The sequence below is a fragment of the Canis lupus genome, chromosome 7 (assembly GCF_003254725.2).
Source record: "Canis lupus dingo isolate Sandy chromosome 7, ASM325472v2, whole genome shotgun sequence".
Lineage (NCBI taxonomy): Eukaryota > Metazoa > Chordata > Mammalia > Carnivora > Canidae > Canis > Canis lupus.
In genome coordinates this window covers 50595302-50616047 of record NC_064249.1, presented here as the reverse complement: position 1 = coordinate 50616047, position 20746 = coordinate 50595302, and the positions used below count along the sequence as shown (strand labels likewise).

Below are 20746 nucleotides of genomic sequence, written 5' to 3'. Positions count from 1 at the left end.
AGGTTCCTATTTAGCAGCTCCCATGCATTTCTGTACTCCCCAAGGTGCTGTCCTAGTTCCTGTTCTATGTTCAGTTGATGTCAATTAATTCTTTCTAAATTGTTACCTGGTAGGGAATAAAGGCCCTGGCTTTGACACTGCCATCAGCACACTTAATTACCTTGAACAAGTCACCTATGTTTTCTGGACTTTGGTTTGCATAGCTGTAAAGTAAGGGGTTTGATTACATGATTTCTAATGCTGCTACCAACCCTGTGATTATGGATTCCATGGGATTAATTGGCCAGGAAAGTACCCCTTGTTGATGCCTTGTGAATTTCTTGAGAACTATAATAATTTCCTATATTTAATTGTATCCTGAAAGTCACTTACACGTCTAATCTTAATTAATTTATTACTTTAGTGACAATTATGGTAATCAGTGAAGCAAACCATTGACTTTCCCCAAAGTCATGTTGATAACAGACAAGTAATGGAAATGGCCATATGTACATGACTTTGTTGTTTGATTTGGATCTTTCCATATTGGTCCAAATGTACTTTCAAAGCCATGGTGAGGATATGTAGATGGAACCAAGGAAATAAAGGGAAGAAAGTCGGTGTGTTGTCTTGTTGAAATTGCAAGGCCCTTTATTTTTGACCTCAATATTTTTTTTAAAGATTTATTTATTTATTTATGATGGACATAGAGAGAGAGAGAGAGGCAGAGACACAGGAGGAGGGAGAAGCAGGCTTCATGCCTGGAGCCCGATGTGGGACTCGATCTTGGGACTCCAGGATCACGCCCTGGGCCAAAGGCAGGCGCTAAACTGCTGAGCCACCCAGGGATCCCCTGTCCTCAATATTTTGCAGACAGAAATGAAAAGGTCCAGAGTGCTGCCCAAAACTTGAGTTATAGCAATTGGTTACCCAGTTGGGATCTAATAATAAGACCATTTTGGCAAGAACCCCACAAATGTAACTATTTAACTACTGGCAGCAGGAGTAAGATATGCATGATATAGAGACAATTATGTCTGTCAATTGGATTGGGAAGAAATAAATGGCTACTACCAATGTCAACATGGTTGACAACAAGGAAATAAATTACACAATCTGAAATGAAGACCAAGATCTGAACAGAGCCACTCCTAATATCACTTTTCCTCATTTGTCAGATGGGACACTCGTAGATCCCAGACTCTAGGCCATTTTCAACTGTCCAGGGCTTATATAGCCTGGATCAATTTGTTCCATAGAATTCAAAAGGACACTTCACCTCCAGTCAACTTTATCTTTTGTGCCCAAACTCACCAAAAACTATATACTTTTCTAACTACTTTAATATACTAAGTGCTTGTAGCAAGTTTGTTTTTAATCTTTAATTTAAAATTTAAATTAAAAATGTTATTATTGCTTTAAAAATTTTGCTTTAAATGGGAATTGAAAGTCAATTTAGACTTCATGTATTACATACTTGAGATTTTTTTGCAAAGGTTTATTTCTATTAAGATCATCTTCTTGTCATCATCTTGATAATCCAAATAAATGAGTGACACATAATTCAATAAATGAATATTTTAAATGTTTAAATATTTTTAGTATTCATGAATTTAAAATGTGAATAACTTAAAATATTGAATATTTTAAAATATTGAAATATTAAAAATTCAAATAAATATTTTTGAATGAATAGATGAATTACAGAATGAGTTACATTGTGGTTATACAACAGGACAAAACCAGCCAAAGTCTCTTCTTTCATGGGTATTTTGGTCTAGTAGGAAAACCAGAAAATAAAGAAGCCCATAAAATGAATAATTTTAAAAGAGTTACTATGAAACAAACAAATGGGATACTGAAGAGTAACTAGCTCCTTAGCAGCATTTAACAATGTTTTAAATAGGCTGCCCGGAAAAGCCTCACTGATAAGGTAATGTTTAAATTGAGATCTTAAATCTGAAAAGTGGCTAGTCCTGTAGCAGCCTGAGGAAGAAAGCATTATGAGTCCTTTGAATGGGATCTTGTGCCAAGAGTGAGGAATACCAGGAGGTAAGTCTAAATTCTTGATCTCAGGAATGTCACCATATAAATGGGGAAGTGGGATATGTACAAGATAGTAAAAATCAGTCCTGGGAAGGTTACTGAATGTCTCATCAAAACAAATATGAGAGGTTAGCAAAGACACTGGCCAACACTGAAATAGCAGAGGAGGGATTATGACTTAGGGAAAGTCCAAATTTCAGTAAGAGGGAATCATCACTCAGTTTTTTTTTTTTTTCTTTTTTAAGAGAGAGAACAGAGGGAGAGAAGGATAGGAAGGGGGCAGGAGCTGGGGCAGAGAGAGCAAGAGAGAAAATCTAAGCAGGGTCTATGCCCAGTGAAGAGCCCAACATGGGGCTCGATCTCACAAACCTGAGATCATGCAAGACTTGAGCTGAAATCAAGAGTCATGAGCCATGCAAACTCCTCTCAGAAGATGATTTTTAATTAAAGGTCTGATTATAATTTAAAATAGGATGTGTATATTGTCTCTATCTATAACATCCCTCCTTTATTCGAACTTTAGAACCAGGAAGGCAGTGTAATTTGTTTAGTTATTTGTTTGTTTGTTTTATTGCTTTGCTTATAAGTTCAATTTCCTGTGGAGTGAACTATTCACAGTGAGCAGTCAGCAAGTGTTCTCATTTGCTTACCTGAAAAGCTTAAAGCAAAGATACACAGTCCAACCACCCTTGTTCACTGCAATTTATAAGTGAGCTGCATGAAGGACAAAGTCCTAAAGAGGTAAGTTGAGCCCAATTTCAATGGGTCCCAGGGTCCCAGAGCTGTCTCATAGAGAGTGCCTTGGAATGACTGGTGTAACAAATAACCAGAGATGAGTTGATAGGTCAGTGCAAATTAACTGCTGCACTTTATTGAAAATCTCCATATATGAAGAATAATACTCAAGAGACCTCAATTAGTACAGTCGCAGGATGAGAGGACTCAAGGAGTCTAGCCTTAGAGTACAGAAACCAAATATAGTTTGGATGAAAAATCTATCACCAGCAGTCTTGGAAGAAATATCTTAGCTATGCTAACACTTCTTTAAAAGTTGAGACAAAAACCAAACAGAGCATTATTTTCCTGTGCTGACTTACAACTCTACACAAGTCTCCTTGAATATTTGAGGAAGGGTGGTGAAGCCTGTACTTAAAAGTGCCTAAGTTCACAGGTTGGTTAGGTACTATCTCATGATTGAAAGTGGATCCTACAAGCAATTGTTTGGCTCTAACACATTTCTGGATTTAGAATTTTTTTCAAGTGCAGTTAGAATGTTGTCACATGAGAACTGCTCCTAATTCTGCACAGTGGCCCATATGATTCAGGACCACAAAAGGGTGATTGATGGGTGGTCAGGGTTCACTTCATTATGTCAGCATTGAACAGCTAAACTGTCCCTTAAGAGCCACACATCTCATCAAGCTGCCTGTAAGCTCCTCTTTGTTTCTCATGAGTCTGTTTTTGTTTTTATTTTGGATACCATGTCAGGTTATAATGAGAGAAGGCAGATCTTTTTTATCAGATATAAAGCCAATTCTCTGCATTCTAATGAGCATCTCTTGATTACAGTACCTAGAACTTGTTGAACAACCCATACATTGCCTTATAATTTTTACACATTTGTGCATTAATTTGATGAACATCAGGATGACCGACTAATGTCACGCACAACCTCCCGCCCCTAGCACCAGACTGGTTGTGCCATCCATTGTTTATCTCAGTTAAGGTATGTTGGTCTCTATCAATTTCTTATTTAGATATAAACATCTCATGGAGATCTAAGTTACTTTTAGCTAGTCACCTTTTTTTTCAGGTTATTAGTTAATAAGATACATACAATACGGTATAGCCAAAGACCAGAAGTGAAGGGCTGAAACATTTGATCTGGGGATGAAGTCACTGGGTTGGGCTGCAGCCCTAAGAAAGCATATCAGGACTACATTTGGTACTTGTATAAAGGAAAACAGTTGGGAACTAAGAGTTTATTTTTGGGGGTTGAGGGGACTTGGGGTTTAGATGGGATAAAAGGGGATGGTGAGAGAAAAGGGATGTAGGAGAAGACAAATACTAATCACAAAATCTGCATGAGGTTGACCACTCCATCAGTCCATGAACCCAACTTCTCAACCCTACTTTCCAACAGGAATGAATCTAAGGCTCTCTCTCCTCTCTTGCCAAAAATCCCTGGGATCATTAACCCTTTCCTCCCTTGTCTCATTTTGTGTGTTTACCCTTCTCCATTCCTGTATCCAGGGAGCTCTCAATCAATATGAAAGATTTTTCAAAATAAATGTGAGATCATTCAAAACATAAAATCTCTAAGAAGATAATAGGATTTTAAGTGATATCTTGCCTCAGAATATGCAACAGTCTATGTGGGTGAAGATAGAATATGCAAATCTATGCAATCTCTATTCAAGTATACCATTGGACCTAATAAGCTTTTACACCTACAAATGGGCATTCAAGAAGAGTTGAAAGAATGTGTGGCTTTTGGCATCCTGCATACTCTCCTACCCTCATCTTGAAATAATAGGTCAATCCTGCAGCCCCATGCCAAGAGAGAAGCCACAAGCAAATTTTCTTTTGTGCTGCTGAACTTTTCCAGAATTGGTGGGCAGTTTGCTTAACCACATGAGAAAGAAGCATGAGCCAGATGCAGACACATGCCAGCATGAACCCAGGAACACCATTGCAGGCTGCTGGAATTCACAGACTCCAAATCTGCAAAGGAAAGCAGTGTTAGTCCATCCAGCTGCGCTGACAACAATGTTAACGAAATTCCCTTTATACAATGGTTTTGCTGAGGTCAGGTGATTACCTCACTAGGCCCTGCTTGCGAAACTGCAGTGGTCAGGAAAATGTGGGTTGGCTAGAAGCTCATCAGCTGGATAGCTGGGAGAACCAGTTTCAGAAAGCTGTCAGTTGAGAGATGTTTTCAACATATCAGCGATATGATGTCCAGATAGCAGATTGCATGACAACTAGTGCAGCAAATAGATTGATTTTTCTGCCCCCCTAGAAGAAAATGTTTGACACAAAGAGGCGACCCAGTGCTTGGACAGACTTTCTGCATGAGGATCATGCTGGACTTAGCACACTCGAGTGCCAAGCAGAAGGCGGAATCCAAAATGCCAGGTAATCTCATTTTTTAACTGGAAATCAAAGATTAAGTCCAAAATACAAGAATGTGTTTTTCAACAAATACTCTTATAAAGAAACCAGTCATCTAATATCTTTAGGGATATACATAAAATATAACACCTTAAAATATAACACTTGTTATATGTCTTTGCAATATATGTTTATCTTGAAAATCTATTTTTTCTTTTTCTCTTAATTTTCTAATATCACCTTACTTTATTTTTTTCAAATGAGAACGTAATAATATCAAACTTCAAATAATGACATCTTCAATTCTTTTCAGAGCTATTTTTTATTGCATAGTTTTTTAGACAAGTTATGGTGCAGCACAGTTGATAGAATTCTAAGAAATTAATTAATCAAATTAATTAAACTGCCAGATGCTTAAATATGAAATTCTGTAAATTAGATATTGTTTTTGACAGCCACCAAAATAGAGTGTAATGATCAAATGAAAAATGTTAGTTCTTTTTCTTCCCCACTTTATCTGTTTTTGAATTTTTAGTGTACAACTTTGGATTTAGTTGGGCCAGAAATAAATTATTGGATTCAATTATGGAAAAAGTCATTTTCAGCCAAGAAGCCTATATGGTGGTAAAATGCCAGCTGTATGTCTCTTGGTTGAGTTGATGAAAACTGACTCAGCAATGTTCTTCAAAGACACTTAGAATCATGTGTTTTAGAGCTGTAAGTAATTTCAAGACTTTTTCTAGTTCACTGTGCTACTTCCCACAAGTTAAAATAATATTTCTGTTTTATTGCACCTCAGGTTCAGAAAGGTTAGATAAGCTCCTGGAGGTTTTAAAACTATTCTAGAGAGACCTAGAATCCAGGTTTCTGCTTCATAATACAGTATCTTTGTGGTATTCCGATATAACAAATAGGTATCATATATGTTACCACTCTCTTTATCCATATGCATGGCAGTCACTGTTAATCAGTGATGACTTGTTTTCCTGCTGAGGATAGTAGCAACCCCAGAAAACATCCTGTCTCATCAAAATAGCCGAGCAACCCACTCTGGAGAAAGGTTGAAACCAGTGTTGAACCAAGCTCTCTTAAAGGATATCCTTGAGGGGCACAGAGTCAAGCCTTGTGACAGGAAATGTTTTTAACTAGGTCAAACAAAAAAATAAAACAAAAAAACAATCAAGCTCATTAATTGTAACAATTGTACCACAGTAAGTGTAAGATACTAATAAAGAGGAAACTGTATATATGGGCAAGGGCTAGAAGCGGATATATAGGAACTCTCTGTACTTTCTGGTCAATATTTCTGCAAATTTAAAACTGCTTTAAAAACCAAAGTCTGTTTTTTTTTTTTTGTTTTGTTTTGTTTTTTTCTTAAGTCTGTAGATGAACTGACCTATTCCTATTGTTGATCTGTATGGATCATCACATGGTAGATTCACACATGGCCATTGCTAGGAACCATAAATGCAACCGTGATGGACAAGTTAACCATACTTGCATTATCTGTTGAGTGTATTTTGAGGATGTGTTTGGAACAGGAAGCCTAAATACACATCTTTCAAATTAAACTGCCTTTGATGTGTATCCATGGTGCAAGTATTTTTTTTCCTTGATGATGGAGTAATTACCAAGGCCTAATAGTTGTTGTCAAAATACTTTTTTTTTCTTGTAGTTTCCCTAAAATTAGCAGGCTTAAGCTGTGTATTACAGAAGACAGTATACTTCAAGTGTGTGTACTATGATTCAAGGCTAAATAGGTCCCATAGGAAAAGTTTAAGAAAGTGATGTTGTTTAGCTTGGCAAAGAGGAGACTAAAGGGTGCTCTGAGAGTTGTGTTTGAAATATGATGATCTATTAAATGGAGGACAGTAACCAGCTGTTCTTCATCTCCAGTGAGAAAAGAATAGGGAATTGACTCAATGGAAGATGTGGGTTTGGGTATAATAGTCCTTCCCTAATTAACCCCACTCCCTCTCTGAACCTTATTTTCTTTCATCAGATACTTGGATCTTAGCATATAGTATAAAATTCTATGTGTATTAATAGTATTGCTTTGTCATTTACCCAAGATGTTTTAGGTTTTATCTGTCAGAGAGCATGTTATCTGCTATGAGCTAAACATAGTACATAAAATTTCTTACCAACTCGTCAGTAAGTCACCTGATAGCATGAACCACTTTCCTAAGAAACAGGTTAATAAATGCTTATGGTCTATTTGGTATACTGAAACTTTCTGAATATGAAAACAAACCTAACCTTACTTAAACCTTCCATGATGAGAGCAAAGAATTATCACAAACATCTCTTCTCTATTAATCACACCACCATGCCCATCACATATATGCCCCACAGAGAGCTTTTACTCATTTCCTGAGCTTTAACGTATTACCACATTTATCACTCATGTACCATATTCTACCTCATGACAAGTATTTCTTCAGGACAGAAGAGACATCTTGAATATTAGGTCATATCTTTGTGTAATATTAATTATATCCAAATCAAATCATTGAGTAAATACACAGCAAACCTGTTATGCATAATATAATGATAAAATATAGATGCAAAAAAAACATTGATGCTTCCTCTTCAAGAGTTTACCCTTTAAAGAGGAAGGAAGAAACTCAGGTATACATATCTCAGTTTGAGGCAGAGGTGGAGTAGGCAATGGGGCTTTTCTGAAAATATAATTCACCTTTGGAAACAAAATGGAAATCATTGATTGCATCTTTAGGATCAGAGTGAGGCCTTTAAAAATAAGGGACTCAAATTGTTTCTTCTAAAGGCAAGTCAGGAGTCAGGGACTTTGGTAATCCTCACACTCAAGAATTACATCCTATGGCAGAAGCCCATTTCAATACAACTGTCAAGTAGAAAAGTAGGCATTATTACAAGAGCTTCAGAAATTAGGACAGGCTTATCCTTCTTTGTATTTCTTATTTTTGTTTCCAAAGTCTGTCTTCCTATACTCAATAAAACCCATAATGTGAAAATAATTTGTGTGCTTTAGAAGCCACCAGAAATCAGAACTGAAGGAAAATGTATCCACAGCCAACATGAGACCTAGAAGAAAGAAAACCATGGGAGAGAGAAATGAATGTAAAAACCTAGAAAGAAGAAAAGTTGCCTGAGTGTCATGCCTTTCATGAATAGAGGGTGTTAGAGAGAGTCTGAGATGTAGGACTCTGTGCTGAGAGGTCGAAAGTCGACCAGTGGAGTTGCCAGAGCTATATAGGAAAATATGGGTAGCTCTAAGATTGGGGGTGAGTTATAATTTAAGTGCAAACAAAATACTATACAATAATAAGGACTGGAGGAATCATGGAAGGTATCTTGTAAAAAGTATTTTTGTTGTTGTTTTTTTTTTTTTTTTTAATTTAGTTATGATAATCACGCACAGAGAGAGAGAGAGAGGCAGAGACACAGGCAGAGGGAGAAGTAGGCTCCATGCACCGGGAGCCCGACGTGGGACTCGATCCCGGGTCTACGGGATCACGCCCTGGGCCAAAGGCAGGCGCCAAACCGCTGCGCCACCCAGGGATCCCTAAAAAGTGGTTTTTGACCAAAGGTAGAGAAAGAAATTTGACAAATAGATGTAGGGAGTAGACAATTTTAGGAAAATTCCGGAGTGTTTTACCCATTCCACAAGTGCCAGTTTAGGCTTTATGTAGTAGGAAATCAGGCGCAAATGTTAGCTTTTTAAAATTTCAACCTTGTAACTGCTCTCTAGCCCTAACTGAAAACCTCTGAATAAATTAAGAGTAAAGAATAGGGGATCTCTGGGTGGCACAGCGGATTTTTGATGCCTTCGGCCCAGGGTGTGGTCCTGGAGACCCGGAATCGAGTCCCACGTCGGGATTCCTGGGTGGAGCCTGCTTCTCCCTCTGCCTCTGTCTGTCTCTCTCTCTCTGTCTCACATGAATAAATAAATATAATTTTTTTTTAAAAAGTAAAGAATAGACAAAAACGGTGTTGGATCATTTGTATAGGAGACTAGCTGAAAAATATAACACCTGTGCTATTGCTTGAGAATAGTCTAGATCTAAAGCTGGCAAGGATGGTCGTGGATAGATGAATTTTCTAAGATCCCAGAGTTGGGAATCTATCTATTCTGAAATGAGACCTTATCCATCGTCACCCTGTGATGGCACAAGCAGAGATGTCCCATATGGATAGGCCCACCAAGAAGCAACCAATAGGAACAGGTGGGCAGATGTTGTCAGACAACTTAATCATTTTTAAAACAAATCTGTTTTTTCCCAATGCACTGAAATGATTAATTTATTTGAAAACTTGTTGATTTCTTCACTGCTTTGCTTTTTCTATCATTTGAGAGCATTATAGGAGTATATGTAACTAACTGTTAAATATATGTAATTGACCACTGAGTACTTTTTTATCTGATTCTTATCCAGAAAGTTTATATATACATACACACTTATGTACACACGAGTTCTATATTCAAAGTCACAGTGAAGAGCTGGACTTTTACTTGATTTCCGATCTTCTCCCCAAAATTGCAGACATTGTGGGCAACATATTTATTATTGTCTTGACATGAGCATAGATTTTTAGAAACTCTAAATCTTGTTCTAAGTATCCACCTGGGTCAAAGCACTTGACTTAGTCTTCATGTAGGAAACAAAGGCGGGAGGAAATGTAGATAAAATTAAATGTTCTTATAACCTGCAGCCCATTGACAAATACTTGAGGCAGTCAGTATAGGTTCCTCCTTCCTAACCGTCTTAATGTTAATGCCTTGCTAAGGGTAAAACAACCCTAGTTTGACAATAGCAAGGCCTCTGGTGTCCAGTGAGTTTTCTTTAGCATATGAAATCCTTTTGGAATTTCCCTTATCTTTACTTCTCCCAACCCCAAAGTATGTAATCAGTTGCTCCTCACAATAACAGGGTAGCCCTCTTTCTGCCCAGGGGTCCTGTCCCCATGCTTTAATAAAACCACCATTTTGCACCAAAGACATCTCAAGAATTTTTTCTTTGCTATTGGCTCAGGACCCCAGCAACACACCAATCTCACCGAAACATTCAAAAACAAAACTCATTCTCAGTCTACACTTCCCTTATAGGTTGACATTTTACAGATTAACCTTCTTTCTTGTCCTCAACCTTAGCCAAGGTCTTTTTTTTTTTTTTTTTGGTGTGTGATTGATTTTAGGATGTGAGTCAATAGCCGAGTTTAAGTGCATTCCAGGCTCCCCGCTCCCCTAGTGTCCTTGAGCAGGATCTTGTTAGCACCTGAAAAGTTTGGCACACACTAAGGCAATTAGCTTCCTTTCACACCTAAATTTACCTCCACCCCATGCAAACTTGCAGCTGTTCTCTTGCATTTGTTACTCAAATGATCTCCCTGGTAAACAGTGAATCATGAGGCTGAGGCAACATAACCGTATTGGCCTCCTAGGGAACTGGTCCTATCCCTTTAAAATATTCTCTTCACTACTTTTACCTGGGGAGTCATTTTCCACATTTAGCATGAAAACTTTGAGCATTTTCAATAATGTTTTTCAATGTAATAATAGTGGAAAACAAATGAACTCCTTTAAATTGTTTACTTCTCAATGTTAGATTTTTCATTTTCATTTCTTTTTAGCTGGTGATTAGCAAGTATTTATTTCATCAAACATGTATTTATTTAATAGTCAATGTATTACATACCATGTACAAAATAGTGCATTTTTTATTATGTGGAATAAAAAGTAATTAAAATCTTATTTTTTACCTGTTAGATACATAGGTATATACAAACAAACTATGCTTACACACAATATAAATAGAACAATAGCTTTCATTGTGATATTTGACAGAACTATATAGAGTTCTCAAATGGATCCTAAGAGTTCTAAATTAGGTAATATTTTTAAGGATTGAATCATCAAGTTTGGTCAAAGAAGAAACTGAAGAAGAAAGGTCTAGGCCAGACCTTGAATATGAAGATATCTGCTCATTTCATTTTTTTTGAGGTTCAAATTCAGCATCTTTAGTTAGATGCCTACAGACCATGAGTGAAATGTGGAGAAGTGGGGCATTCTAAGCAAAAGGTTGGTTTGAGTGGATTCATTTAGGTGGAAATCTAAACTAGTATAATGGTAAGAGAAGTAGACATAACAGCAAGCATCAACTAATAACTCAGTATGAGGGCGGCTTTCCTGCTGGTGAATGTTCAAGGGTGAGAAAGTATAAGAGTCAGAGGATTTTTAAGATATAAGAATATACAAGGAAAACCAAAATTAGAAACCTTGACTATCTGGGATCCCTGGGTGGCGCAGCAGTTTGGCGCCTGCCTTGGGCCTAGGGCGCGATCCTGGAGACCCGGGATCGAATCCCACGTCGGGCTCCGGGTGCATGGAGCCTGCTTCTCCCTCTGCCTATGTCTCTGCCTCTCTTTCTCTCTCTCTCTCTCTCTCTCTCTGTGACTATCATAAATAAATAAAAATTTTTAAAAAATTAAAAAAAAAAAAAAAAGAAACCTTGACTATCCAAGAAAGGTATAAGGGTCTCTTAATGTCTGAGAAGGGAATCATAGGGTATAGCCTTCCATAGGATTTGAACAATAGCAGAACATTATAGAATCAGTGACTAAATGTTACTCTTTCTGAGAAATCACTGCCTAAACTCTGTCAAAAGTTTTAAATTCTATCCAAGAGGGCCTTGAAGACTGTTGGCCTACGGTAGTGTGTCAGAGTCTATAAATGTATCCCTCTTATCTAATTTTCTGTATTAAGTGAGCAGGGTTAATCATAGCCACTTAAGAAAGATTATAGGGACCAGTGTTGAGGGTATCTAAAGTTATTAAATTTACAAAATATAGTAGTTATAAGGATGGGGAGTCTGTAGATAGTGAAACTAAAAGGCAGCAAAGAGGGTGACTGATAATACAGACTATACAAGCAGTTGAAGGTAAGCTGAAACATCAAACTTAAGAAAGATTCAGAAGTTGTGAACACTGTATTCAAAACTCTGTGTCATTAATTTTTACTATCTTAAAGAAATTTATAATTACATGTGTAATAATGTCCATAAGACATTCCTATATCTTTTTAATATTTGTTTTATATGAATCATTCTGTATTCATATAAATTTAAGTAATTAATTTGCTACAGAGGTTTATAAACAATGCATTGAAAAATGTATTTTATATATTCTCAGAAAAAAGTTATTATTACCTTGTGTCAATCTTTTCCTCTATCCTATCTTCTTGTTTTCTCTTTCTTCCTCTCCCCTCCTTTTTTTCTTTCATTCTTCCTTTCTTCTTCTTCCTTTCTTTCTTTTTTGTTTCTTTCTTGTTTTTCTCATGTATGAAGTATAATAACTCATGTTTTAATTCTCTTATTTTAAACACCTAGCTGAAAAGTAGGTTAATATGCATGGTAAGAATTTAAAATTTCTTTAAGACTTGTAATAAAACCACAGCTCCTTTGCAATCCTGAAAATTATATTAGCCTTTCTGTGTCATCCTCAGACCTCTCTTTCTACATTTATAGCTGTCCTGAGTTTCTTCCAGGGAAGTACAAAGGCAAAGAGAATAAAACTCTAACTCTGCAGAATCTAGCCTTAAGTATAATCCTTGTGTCATATCTTTTTACATTTGAAATACCATTAGGTTAAAGCTTAAACAAAAAATCCGTATCACCCTCCCTGTTCTGAATTATGGTCCCTTTATCAAGCTTATTGGGGAAATTTCTTCATCATAATCAACATCCTCACTTTTCTCATCTGCAAAGACACCGCATAAAAATTACCACACATTTAGGAGCTTAAACTAACACACACTTATTATTTCAGTCTTTGTGTCTCCAATTTCTGGCCATGGCTTAGTTAAGTCTTTTGCTTTCATTTCACAAAGTTTCAATCAAAGTATCTTTTGGCTAGATTGTATTATCACCTGGCAGCTCAACTGGGGAAAAAATCCACTTCCAAGCTCACTCTGTTGTTGGCAGAGTTCATTGCCTTGTGGTGGTTATATGGGACTGAGAGCCCCAGCTTCTTGCTAGCTGTCACTTGAAAGCCATCCTCAATTCCCCAGCTCCTGCCCTGTGGCCTTCTCCAGAGACAGTTCACAACATAACTCTATGCTTCCTTAGGCTAGTAGGAGAGCATGAACAAGTCCACTAGCAAGGCAGAGTGTATATGACATAACATATTCATGGGAGTGATATCCCATCACCTTTGCATATTCAGCTGGTTAGAAAAAAGTCAACATGTTGCATCCACACTCAAGGAGAGAAAATTATACAAGAGCATGCACATCAGGGGTTGGGGGTCATCAAGCTGCCTTAAAATCTGTCCACCACAGAGTGGGTATGGTTTAACATTCAGAGAGTCTTCAATCTTGGAACACAAGCAATCAGCATGGTTTCATCCATCACAGCCCAGCTGATCATCCCATCCATTTCACAAAGATCCCCAGAGGTAAGAAATATAGTGCTATAAAATAAAGATGATATTGGAGGGCAACCTGTTAGGTGACTGGTGAGTGATGAAGTTGCTGTTCATCTCGCCATTATTTGTGGTATGAGCTTCTGACTTCTAATCCTAGCCATGATTCAGGGTCTATTAATGATGACAGGCCTAATTCCTCTTTAACTTCTTTCCCAACTTTCAAAATGTAGATGATGATATACATCAATCTTAGAAGGGCAGTATGAGCTTTAGCATGTAAAGAATTCAGCCCAATTTTGTATAGAAACACTTTTGAGTAAGAATTCAGCAGAAAGCAGCATAAATCTTTAAAGAACTGGCACAAAACAGTGTTGGGGAGGAGATAGAGTTCTAATTTAATATAGAGAAGTGAAGGCTAAAGGGTGATTTAATTGCAATCTACAAATATAGGACAAACCTTTGTTTTTTTTTTTTTTTTTTTTTTTTTTTTTTAGGACAAACCTTTGTAAGAAAAAAAACTATTTTGCATATTCAAAGAAACCCAAATTAGATTAAATTAAGGAAATAGGGGATTTTGTTTAGCCAACACATTTTTTTTAAAGGCTTGAAGAGATTCTACAGTCTTCTTCATAAGGTGGGATTTTTTTTTTTTTTTTTTTTTTTAGGTCAGCTTTAAATCTAAGTTTGGCATGTGTTTTAGTATGAATTGGAAATGTCCTTGACATTTTTTTGTCTTTTCTTGGATCCTATTTATTAATACATCACCAAAAGTGTAAATTTCCTTCTAAAGTAAAGAATTAAGCAATTTTTAGTTCCTTATTCAAGAAAAAATGAGGTGAACTGTTCTGAATTTTGATGATATGAGCCAGTTAGCTTGAAGAGTGGTGTCATATTACCCAGGGGAAATAGCTGAACCTAAAAAGGTATAAAGGTACCTTTTGGTACCCAAATTAGGTCTGAATTCTTTTGTTTGCATCAGTGGAACATTCGAATTTGTGACTGTACTTTTATATAAGATAGATAACTGTAATGAAAAGGCTTAAGTTGAGCTAACAACAATTTAGGAAACATAAATAGAAAGGAAGAGAGGGAGAAAACAAACAAATGAGTTATTATACCAGACTGGTTAGTAAGTGGTAAGACTACTAAATGTCAAATAATGCTTAACATCATAGACTCTAACAAGGAAGGTCATCTTGTCTAATCCAATCTCACAGTATATGCATGATTCACTTCAATACTCTTGACAACACTGATTTTTTCAAATCATTTCATTGGCTAAAGTTTCGTCAGTTAATTTGTTCCAATGTTTCATGCTGAGAAAATTCTTATGTTGATCCTTACTTTTTTTTTCATAGCACTATTGTTTGTTCTCTGGACCAGTACATAGGGACTGTATTTTTTTTTCTTTAGCATATATACCCCTTGCATATGTGAAGATGGCCACCAGGGTATTTCCTTAATATTCTCTTTTTTTTCACTCACCATCTAGGATTCTTCAACTGTTTAACATATTAAGCAGCCTTAGGTTCTTTCAGGAGTTTCCCCCCAGCTCTGATACTGCATATTCTAGAGAAGAGATGGGATCATAATGGCCAAAATCCTTAGCTAGATATGAATGGAGTGTTGACTTGCCTATGAATTTAACTTCAAAACCAGTTGCTTAATCAGTTCATCACAAAGACACAGACTGGCTCATAAAACAACAGATGAGTGAGCACACAATAAAATCAAAGCTGCAAACGGCCATTAAACACTAAAGATATATTGTAGAGTAGAACTTGCTTAGGTAAGAACTTCCTGCCCAGTGCCATGCCATGATGATTAATGCGTGCATATGTGAACTTTATGAAAAAGATAATGAATTGATTGTGTTCTTAAATGATGCCATTTTAGACCTGTTTGGCTTCCTCTCCTCCCTCAGGAATCAACTGACCACACTCTGTTAGTTTAAACAAATGAACATTTAATGTTGGCCATTCTGCCAACCAAGTTTGGGGAAAATGAAATCATTTATCAAGGGAAAAAGAAAGAAAAATAATGAAATGGCTTCTGAGAAAAAGGTGAAGACCAAGAAAGGGAGGGTACTACAGAGACTGATTAAAGATATCATAGAGGAAGTCTTGTTTTCATACTGTAGTTTCTGCCTATTTTGGTATCAGGGAGCCAATTTTAATCATATCATGAGTCTTGCTCCTTAGAAACAACCTTCTTTGGCAACTCTAATTTTAATACTATCTCCTGTGAACACATCATCTTCTTGGTGGTCATCTAATGGATTGTGACTGATACAAAATAATTAGGAAATCTATAGGTGGAAAATGCAATTTGAGGGTCATCTGCTATAATAGATTAAAGGCTACTTTGGTCATATATCTAACATTTAACATCAATCCATCGATTGACTAATATTTATTGTACTTAGTACTATTCTAATAACTGAGGGAAGTACAAGGAAAATACAAGTCATGACCTCTGTCTTCAGGAGCTTTTATAAGGTTTAAGAAGAAAAAATATGTGCCTAATATATATTATATTATTAATTTTATGTATTTAATGTTGATATATATCTATAATACATTTAATATACACACACATATATATACATATATACACAAAATGACCTGAGTATTATAATAATGAGAGCTATGGATTAGGAGAACAGAGAGAACCATCACTGTTGGACAAAGTATATTGTAAAGTGGTCTTAGAAGGCTGAGAAGGAAACCAGTCCTGTTTTTTTCTGTGTGATTTTGCTACTTATGTTAGTATCTCTTAAAGCCATCATGAATTACAACTACATAATACATTCATATATTTATAATACATTATACACGTATAATTGATAAAAAATAAATCTTTCAACATAAAGATATACTGCCAGATAGAGGTTTCCATTCTAGCACAGTCATTGTACTCACACTCTGAGGATGACAGGGAGGACCAGGTGAATGGGTGGGAAAGGGAATATTAAAAGATGGGTGCAACTTCTTTGGTGGTAGGTGATGATGTATCACCTTCAGCTGGCAAAAACGGTAGGTACAGAAATTCCCTTGGAAAGTATTCTGATGTTTATTATGTACTGAACTCTCATGTGCCAATCTCACATCTCCTGGGAATAAGGCAGCTTGAATGCCAACTCTAAAGCCAACTCTAGATTTCAGTCCTCTAACTACTAAGACATATCCATGGTTTTGCCTTTATGAGAAGTTAGCTATGGGAGAGAGGGAATAAGGTCTGGACTAAGCTGGAGTAAGTTGTTTTACTATTTACCATGTATAGAAAGAGTAGAGAACGGTTTCAGTGTTTCAGAGGGGGACTTTAGTACAGCAGTAGTGGGAAAGCATTAACATCAGCTAAATTAGTAAAGCCAAGAGAAGCTAGAACTAGGAGAAAAGAGGACAAAACAACCAGAGAAAATTAGCAAAACTGTGTCAAGTACAAGACCAAGGGTATCCAAGCACATAAAATAAATCTGATTAGGTGATGCTGTAACTCTGTCAAAGCTGCCCCAGTATGTTCTCATGTGTTTCCTTTATAAGCAACCTGCCAGTTCTTACAAGGGTGTGGTATAGTTTTAGAGGAACTAAAGAAAGACAAATGAATTTTATTTTATTTTTTAAAAACATTTTATTTATTTATTCATAGAGACACACACAGAGAGAGAGAGAGAGAGGCAGAGACACAGGCAGAGGGAGAAGCAGGCTCCATGCTGGGAGCCCGACGTGGGACTAGATCCCGGGTCTCTAGGATCATGCCCTAGGCTGAAGGAGGCGCTAAACCGCTGAGCCACCTGGGCTGCCCGACAAATGAATTTTAAAGGATATATACTTGTGTCTCTAAAAGAAAAAAATGTATTAACATATGCTTATCTTTCAATATACTAATCACACTTACATAAATTGAGTGTAAAGACAATACAAGAGAAAATTATATTAAAGTTATGTATTACAACTGTATTTATAATAAGAAAATATTGGAAACATCTTTATATTCAACAAAAACGAAAATATCTAAGAAAATGATGGTATAGGCCTATAACGTAAATCGCAAGATTAACATATTTAAAGTCCATCTTTCAGTATAAAAAAATATTATTCACCTAGTATCAAAAATCTTTTGAATACACACTTGCTTGCTTTCTCATGCAGTTTCTTAAATGAATAGAGTAATACTTAATACATCATCATTGTTATAGATGAATATTTTCCTCCCATATTAAATTAGAAATTTCTGGGATCCCTGGGTGGCGCAGCAGTTTGGCACCTGCCTTTGGCCCAGGGCACAATCCTGGAGACCCGGGATCAAATCCCACGTTGGGCTCCCGGTGCATGGAGCCTGCTTCTCCCTCTGCCTGTGTCTCTGCCCTTCTCTCTCTCTCTCACTCTCTGTGTGACTATCATAAATAAATAAAAATTAAAAAAAAATAATAAAATAAAATTAGGAATTTCTTGTTGGCAGGGATAATGTCTTCCTCATCTTTCGGCCCTTATAGGGCCTACTCTGTGTCTGATACACTGGACTAATCGAACAATTGAGAATGCAGGAAATGGAAAGTGTTACAATAGTAGGAATCTTCTTTTTAGTTCTAGATTTTAGTATATTTTTTATCATACTCTGTTAAAAGCTATCTGGTTTTATTTTCTTTGCTGATATCTTTACTTGTATTCACACCAGAAGTCAAAGGGGAAGTTTTTTCCAGAGATATAAATGATCCTTTATTGGTTTTTGATTATAGAAGTTGCGTAAGGATTGATCAGTTTTTTTTTCCCTTGAAGACCCATTTGGCTATCATTTTTATATTTGTGCTTCTGAGATGGAGTGTGAGAGAAGGAAGAAAGGTGGGTGATAATCAAATGTACTGGAAAGGGTTTTCTAATGGGCAGGAGGAAAATTGAGGAAAGACAAAGCTGCTTATATTTCTAATCTGAGATGGATGTGTTTGAGCAACATTTACAGATATAGTGATCTTCCAGGCTTTCCCAGAACCAGTTTGTCAAGCTTATCTAAAGGCCTATCACCGGCTCCAGCCCTGTCATATCTCCCTGACCCAAGATGCATAGCCATTGTAGTCTCCCAGTGGTCACTTAACCCGTTTTGAGGTCTGCCTTGGCTGTTAATGTAAGACTGTTTCTACCTCCTGGGTTTCTACTTTTTTCTTTTTCAAATGACTTGAAAGAAATCCAGATTCTATCATTTATTTTTGCATTCCAATATGCCTTGAATATATATTACCAATACGTATTCCTCTATTCTCCAAGGGAAGAAAATGATTGTTCTCACACAGAAGGTATAGAGGAAACTCCCACCACAGTGTACTGTCATATCAGATAATCATTTAATCACTGACTAAATCTAAGACACTGAGATCAGAGGATTCAAGAACTCTGGGAGACTTTAAAAACCTTTCCAAATTAAGCATTTATTGTTACTTCAATGCTTTCTTGCTACTTAATTTTCCTGAGTCTCATTTTAGGAGAAATTTGCTCCTTTAGCCTTGCACACTTCATCTCAATCAATACGCTATTCTCCCTAGAGGTCCCAAATTATTCTTTTCAAATGTCTTTTTTATCTACCCTTGGAAACAACACAAGCAAATGGAGTCTGACTTCCAGCTGTCAAATCAAGTGTTGAGGCAAACCCTGTGAGCGCGAATCACTCCATCTTGCCTTGTTCAATCTGGGTAATGTGGCACAGTCCCAAAACCTCCCCTACCACCAAGAGAGAGAAAGGAGTAAAAGGCAGATTGAATAATTTTCAAAAGTTGGAAAATTTTTTTCTCTCTTTTAATTATACATTATTTATTCACACATAAACTAGTTCCTAAATAGTGAATCCTCACTTATGTTCTTTGGACTTCTTTGGGTTAAGATTTGGAAATAGGATGTTTTAAGTGGGCTACCTTGTTTTTGTTAAGAATTGAACTCAAACTTCCATATGTTTCCATCCCGGGAATCCATGCCCTGGAAAATGTGGTAACAAGGTTTCACTGATTCTTTAAGGGACTAAAACTTCCTGGTTAAGACAGGCTAATAAATGTAAGCTATTGATCACATTGTTGACTATGATAAAGAAAGGTCTGTTTTTACAGCAGCATTATTTGGAAATTGTAGGGATCATTATAAATGTTGGCTTACTTATATCTTGACTTATATGTTGCTTTGGTTCAAAACAAAATTGTATTTCCTTTAGGGCCTAATTTCAAGGCAATTTAATGAATTTTTCACACACAAATATACACACACGCATACACACATAAGTGTTAGTATTTTATAGTCAAACCTAAATAGATCAAGTCTCCCTGCTTTGTTTGAAGGTCCAATTTCTCCCATTCCTATGTAGCTTTCAGGAGATCCTATACTGTGCAAGGTGCAAAACAAACAAAATGTCTTCATTTTTACCCTGATGATAATTGTAGAGCGACAGTGATGATGTTGGAAGTTTTTAAAATAAAAATACCTAACCAGGTTGAGACATTATCCAGATATGTTTTGTGTGCTCTCCATAATATATTCACATTTTAAAAAAAAAACAAACAAACTGGTAAAACAGGGACAGCAACTCTTTATTTTCCATTCTTCACTGTCCCAAACCCTTGGACTCCATCAAAGTGCACCTTGAGCTCCACCTCCCACATTGTGTTCCCCACTGGTGCCAATCTTCCAGCTAACTCCATTTCCCCTTTGTAAACGCTCGATGTGCTGACCTATTTAAAAATATAACTCAGGTGCCTGGCGAACCATGATGCCTGCCAGCTCTTCAGATAAAGAGGATCCACTTATTAATCTGCTCTGTCTCCATCTGCCCGCTCAATTGGGATTGACTGCTTGCTGTCCAGACTGATACCAGGGAAATCTGATTGAGGACAAGAATCTCTTTGTACGTTTCCCCCACTCATACGGCACAACAGGTCTGTTGCAGCCAGGGAGTTAAGCTAATGTGACATGATGTCAGATGGCCTGCCATTGTACGTCAGAAATTAAAAAGAAAATATTCTTTCAAACTGGAATTCCTTATGTGATTTTTATTTCCTTGGGCTTTGAGCAGATTGAGTATTGAATTGCTTGACTGGAGCCCACGGATAATTTAATACCTGCAACATTCGTCCCTGGGTGAATTTCAGCCACATTTGACTTGTTCAGCATGGCGTCTCAGTTCTAACCATTTCTTGGAACTCTTGTAACTATTGATTGATGAAATCCCA

The 20746-nt window shown here is 36.7% G+C and overlaps 1 long non-coding RNA gene across 1 annotated transcript in view; it reads left to right on the top strand.

Annotated features, from left to right (window-relative positions):
- The first annotated feature begins 4925 nt into the window (after positions 1 to 4925).
- Positions 4926 to 20746, top strand: part of LOC125755372 (uncharacterized) — a 74353-nt gene continuing 58532 nt past the window's right edge. The window contains exon 1 of the long non-coding RNA XR_007411714.1: positions 4926 to 5163. This is a non-coding gene — a long non-coding RNA (uncharacterized LOC125755372). The remainder of the gene's footprint in view (positions 5164 to 20746) is intronic.